The sequence below is a fragment of the Papaver somniferum genome, chromosome 2, assembly GCF_003573695.1.
Source record: "Papaver somniferum cultivar HN1 chromosome 2, ASM357369v1, whole genome shotgun sequence".
NCBI lineage: Eukaryota > Viridiplantae > Streptophyta > Magnoliopsida > Ranunculales > Papaveraceae > Papaver > Papaver somniferum.
The window spans coordinates 153,274,932-153,280,635 of NC_039359.1; the positions used below are offsets into that span (position 1 = coordinate 153,274,932).

The following is a 5,704-nucleotide window of genomic DNA, read 5'->3' on the forward strand; positions in this document are numbered from 1 at the left end:
AAAAATTTCATAATGAGACGAACCTAATCCTGTATAATCTGGAAGAAAAATTATGTGAGGTTCGCCTTATATTGAGAATATCGTAAGCGCCGAACCTTTTGGTAGTACATGGTTCGTCTATTTACATAAGTATTATATAAGCCGAACCTGATCATGTATATTCCTGAGAATTGTTGGGTTAAGAATTTTGTATTGGTTCGGCACATAATGTACATATCGTAATAGCCGAACCTCGTAAATGTGCTAGGTTCGGCACACATTATGATTATCGAATACGCCGAACCCCTATGCATCTCTATCTGTGACTAGGTTCGGCTTGAAATTTCATGAAATTTCATGCCGAACTGTTCATATGCACTTACAGGAAGCTTTTGTGAAGAACAGTTCGGCAAAAAACGCAACTCAATTTTGAGCCGAACCCAACACCGTAACCGTCATTTAATCGATGAAAAACAACAAATAGGAGATCGGTTTTGTAAAACTTACTTTCTTATCCTCATTTCCGGAGTTGGAGACGCAGTTGGTTCAATTTCTGGTTCAATTGGTGGTTGATTTTCAGTTTCTACACCTTCATCTTCAATTGGTTCTTCTTCTTCAATTGATGGATTAGAAGACGATTTGGTTTGCCTAGTCCCTGCTTTTCTTTGTACGAGTCATTATGTAGTTTAATCGACGATCAAATTTTTACGAATCGACAATTAATCATGGTGATGAAAAAAAATTTTCGCGTGAGGGGAAGAGTTCGGCTAGAGGAGGAAGAAGAAGAGATGTTAAGGGAAACTGATTTTGATTTTTTAGAAAACTGATTTTAGATTTTTATATCAAGGGTACATAGGTAATTGGACTATACATAGGGTACCCCTTATAAGGTCACCCAAGATGGGACTATTGTTTTGTATGCCCTAAAACATGGTTCAATAGTTCGTGCACCACACGGATAAACGAATTGTTTGTCCATCAAATTCGTCGTAGTTTCATCGTCCTTTGTGTTTTAACGACCCAACTTCTAAACCCACCTACTGACTGTTTCAACGGCCCAACTTCTAAACCCACCCACTGATAGGGGTGAACATTTGGCCTGTAATCCGCGGATTTAACTGGGACCAACCGCTCGTTTGCGGATGGATGACCGTTCATTAATGAGTTGGATGCAGATGGAATTTTTGAAATCCAACGGATAACGGATCGGGCTCGGATGCAACCTTGAAAATTCATTGGACATCCATATCCGTTAAATTAAGGGCATTTATATAGTTCTAGAAAATACTATGGATCATTTAGGAATTTTTAAGATGTTTGTTTGGGATGTTGAACATGACGTTTTTATATTTGCATACATATATAGGATATGTAGGTTTTATAAGGAGCCATTTGTGTTAGCTTTATTTTCTTTACCATAAAATTTAACTAAAACAAATCTATTGGATTATTCGCATCCAATCCGTGCTTCCATTGGATGCAAATCCGATGGATATGGATCGGATGCGAATGCCAAATTTGAAATCCGTAATGCAATGGATTGGATGCGGATGAGACGAAAACCGGTCCATACCGGCCCGTACTCACCCCTGCCCACCGACCAGAGTAAACGAAATATAATTAGAGGGCCATTTGTCTGAGTAATTCGGTTTGGAATCGGAATGCCATGGTCTAGAATAGAATCCGATACACGGGTGGAATAAGGAAAGGGTAATCCGAGTCCTAGTTTGACAAGAACTTTAGTATGTTCATTTCATATAATGATCCATTGAATTGATATACAAGAAGAATCGCCTCCATCGGACGAAAACAAAATAATTTTCAGCTGAGGGACTCTGAACAACTTTTAGTTGGGAGATACGACATTATTGTTCTTGTTTTGACCTCATTTGGTGGTACTGATGTCCATTTTACAGTGCAAAGAATACAATGCCGTGGCTTACATGGTTGCTTCTATGCTTGGAGGGTAATGTAGTATCATCTGTTGAATTCAAATTCTGCAGCTGAATATATCCGATTCTCAGGAACCTCGTAGAGGAATGAATGATATGAAGCGTTCAAATTTCAGTCTGCAACCGTCGTGTTGAATATAAAGCTTGGGAAAACAGTAGTGATATCCCTGTACGAAGAGGAGAGGAAAGGAAAAATGAAACCATGAACAAGAATATATACTCAACACCAAACTCGTACAAGCAAATCATATCCGGGCAGAGCAAATTTGCATTCTGACAGATCAATAGACAACAATGGGAAGACATATTCCAACGAAGTAAGTTGATATTGGATACGATAACCAAAACTTCTTCCCAGGACCCTAATTTGGGAAGATAAAATGCAGGAGGAGTTAACGGAAATCAAGGAGAAAGCTTGGGTAAGGAAGTCGTAGTCAAGTTTGCAAAGAAACATAGAAAAGGAAGACGTGACTTACTTCAGGTAAGGAAGAGTCATGTTCCTCAGAAGTGCAAAAGATTTCCATTCTTCTTTGTTGATTACCATCCTTGTCGGCATCAGCTTCGGCATCAAAATGATGCTACTGAAACAATAAATTAAATGGAGAAGATTTCTAAGTTTTAACCATGTCTTGCCTGATCAATAATAGACTCCAGAAGGTCTTCGGATAACCTCAAGTCTGACTCGTTTAATATTGCAATAACCATTTGCTGAACCTAGAAGCAGCAAATGCGGTGTCCCAGCGTAAGCAAGTATAACTGAATAAAATTCAGGAACAGATGGACAGTTGGATACATCTTAAAAGTTCGCTAAACAAAAACAGACAATATTATAGGTACAAGATGGTGTTACAGCAAAATCAAATTACATACACATAAATGCACTTACTTTTTCTCGCTCGATGTAGCCAGTTTGTCTTAAATCATACAGCCTAAAGGATTGCAGAAAATCCCAAGAGGAAAAAGAAAGAGAGAGAGAGAGAGGCATTAAGAATCAAGATGAGAATCAATAAGCAAAACAGAAAACATACTTATTTTTAAATTTTAACCCACACAGTCAATTTTTTCCTCCACTGGGGCATAAGGATGGAAAACACTAAGCGAATGAACAAATTCCTCAATCAAAAGGATCAAAAACCTGTGTATAAAAGTGCAAGCACAACGGAAGAAAATTAGATTCAAGGAAACGAGACTACGGAAAATAGAGATAAAATAGACCAAATGGTTAACATTTCAGTCAGAGCAAGAAGGACCAAGATTAAATCTCTAACTTGGCAAGCATGAAACTATCAGAAACCTATAGTTATGGACCTATCAATATTGCTCTCAGTTTCTTAAATCATTATGTAAAGAACAATCTAATTAGTTGATCTGAATAGAGTGGTTCTAGGTGATGTGAATGTGTTTACCCTATCAAGAAAAAGATTCTCTATGAGGTGCCTGGAGAAGTGCCAGTTGAAGCTCCTGCAAAAGTGAAATAGATGTTAATTACATTTTTCTAATCAATATCCGAAATGCAAAAGTGAAATAGATGGACATCTCAACTCCGCAAAAACAAGATACTTCAAGCAAATTATTAGCTTTGCACTAAAAGCACGAATTCATGATTCTCATATAAGATGAAAAACCACTCATTTCCTGCAAAAAAAATAATCTAAATGCCTCATTCAACAACAGAGACATGAACCTCCCACCCTACTACCTAAAACAAACACTGACTACGTTAGTCCTAAAAGGTGCACAATTCGCAGTAAAATCTAAAAGTTGACCCAAACTTCAAACAAAAACGCAAAAGCACAGCTCTTGTCATTGAAGATGTACATTGGATTACCACCAACTTTGCCAACCAGCTCTAACAGCAGGATTTACTCATTTTCAGAGTTGTAGATTCTCCATACAGAAATGTTATAATTCGCAAACTCAAATTGAAGAGATTGAACTGTCAAAGACAAAACAACTCCCTACGGTCTATCTTTACGGACCTGCTACATACAAGACAATTTCTACTTGTGCAACATTATAGATGAATCTAATGACCATCATTGTTCAACATTAACAAAAAAAACAAATGGAACCACTTTTTGACCCCAGCTTCAAGTCACGTCATCGCTCTACTAAATTTCAATTGGCAAATTGGTTGCAGAATAAAGTGTGCGGCAAATGTTAAGTCTTTTTCAACAGTTAAACCATTATGCTGATATATGCATCAAAACTAAAAAAAAAAAAAGCTAAATTTAAGATTTTGAAAGTAACCCATCAATCAATTAGACGAAAAATACAAAACCCCTACTAAGTTTACTAAGTAATGGAAAAAAGAAAAGAAAAAGAGAATTTAAATTTGAATTTGAATTGAATTAAGAAACTCATTCCGTGTTAGCTTTACCTTTACAATTTCCAAACTCTACAAGAATTATGTAGCTTCAGTGACAAACTCAGTTGGGAAGTAGGATCTAAAGATGACCCCAACTTCAAACAAAAATGAAGAAGCACAGGCCCCAGATGTACGTTGGATCACCACCAAATTTGTCAACTAGCTCTAACAGCACGATTTGCTCATTTTCCAGAGTTGGTAGATTGCCCACAAAGAAATGTTATAAAATTCGCAAACTCAAACTGAAGAGATTGAATTATCAAAGGTTATTCAGACAAAACAACTCCCTCATACTAACCTAGTTACCTAGTCTAAATTTTCGCCTTTCCGACCTTCGGTGTAACAAGAGGTGTCTACATACAAGACAATTTCTACTTGTGCAGGTGCAGTGCAGCATTGTAAATGAATCTACTGACCATCTCCTTAGTTCAACATCGACAAGAAATGGAACCACTTATTGTCCAGCTTCAAAGCGTTAAACCCTAATGCTACTACACTTCAATTAGCAAGTTGGTTGCAAAAAAAAATGTTTGCAAAAAAAAAAAAGGTAAGTGCTTTCCGAGAGTTAATCATACGAATCGAAACCAAAAAATGGAAGATGAATTTAAGATTTTGATAATAACCCATCAATCAATTAGACGAAAAATACAAAACCCACCACTAAGTTTATTAATTGATGGAAAAAAGAATAAGAGAATTTGAATTGGAATTGAGTTAAAAAAAACGAACCTGCATTAGGGGATTGGGTGAGAGATAAGAATCCACAGCAACCTCGAGAAACTAGATCATGGAGATGAATGTGTGATGATGAGATTTGTTTAACTAGTCCATCACCATATATTATCAGACTTCTACTAGCTTTGTCCGCCATTTTTTCTTCTTTCTTCTTCTTACTTTCAGAGATGGTGCGGATTATATACGCGAATTGGCGCTTTTGGTGATTCGTGTGGCGGTGTGGGTGTAAACAGTGTGTGCCTATGTGGCCCGCACGGATTAGTTGAGGCCCGCACTGCCAACACTGCATATTCTCCAGATGGCACCTACGGCCATCTAGGCTTTAAATTATCGAAGGAAAATTTCTTGTTTGGTCCTAAGCCGATAAGGTTATTTATAGCAGGGTCCAACTGGATTTTACTCTTATCCTAAGGTACAAAGTTATTTGAAAACATAGAAATGACTAATATACCCCACTGTTTAAGTACGTGTGAAATAACATACTTCTACCAAATCAGGATTTTATTTATCTGGAGGTCCAAATTTAATTAAAACATATAAACGACCATAGATTTGAGTACATATCTGCTACACTGTTTACAAATTTGAGTACATATCTGCTATACTGTTTACAAATTTGAGTACTTCTACTATTTTATTTCTCAGTAATCTTCTCTCTTGCTGCATCACA

The 5,704-nt window shown here is 36.9% G+C and overlaps 1 long non-coding RNA gene across 4 annotated transcripts; it reads right to left on the reverse strand.

Annotated features, from left to right (window-relative positions):
• Nucleotides 1-1,748: 1,748 nt before the first annotated feature.
• On the reverse strand, nucleotides 1,749-5,169 carry LOC113354142. 4 transcript variants are annotated; one of them, XR_003361691.1, is made up of 6 exons: nucleotides 5,029-5,169; nucleotides 3,338-3,392; nucleotides 2,982-3,066; nucleotides 2,818-2,860; nucleotides 2,408-2,645; nucleotides 1,749-2,098 (listed from the first exon to the last, which is right to left on the reverse strand). It is a non-coding gene; the product is annotated as an uncharacterized LOC113354142 (long non-coding RNA). The 4 variants fall into 4 exon arrangements; XR_003361689.1 differs by having other exon boundaries at nucleotides 2,818-3,066; XR_003361690.1 differs by having other exon boundaries at nucleotides 2,408-2,687; nucleotides 2,818-3,066.
• Nucleotides 5,170-5,704: the final 535 nt, after the last annotated feature.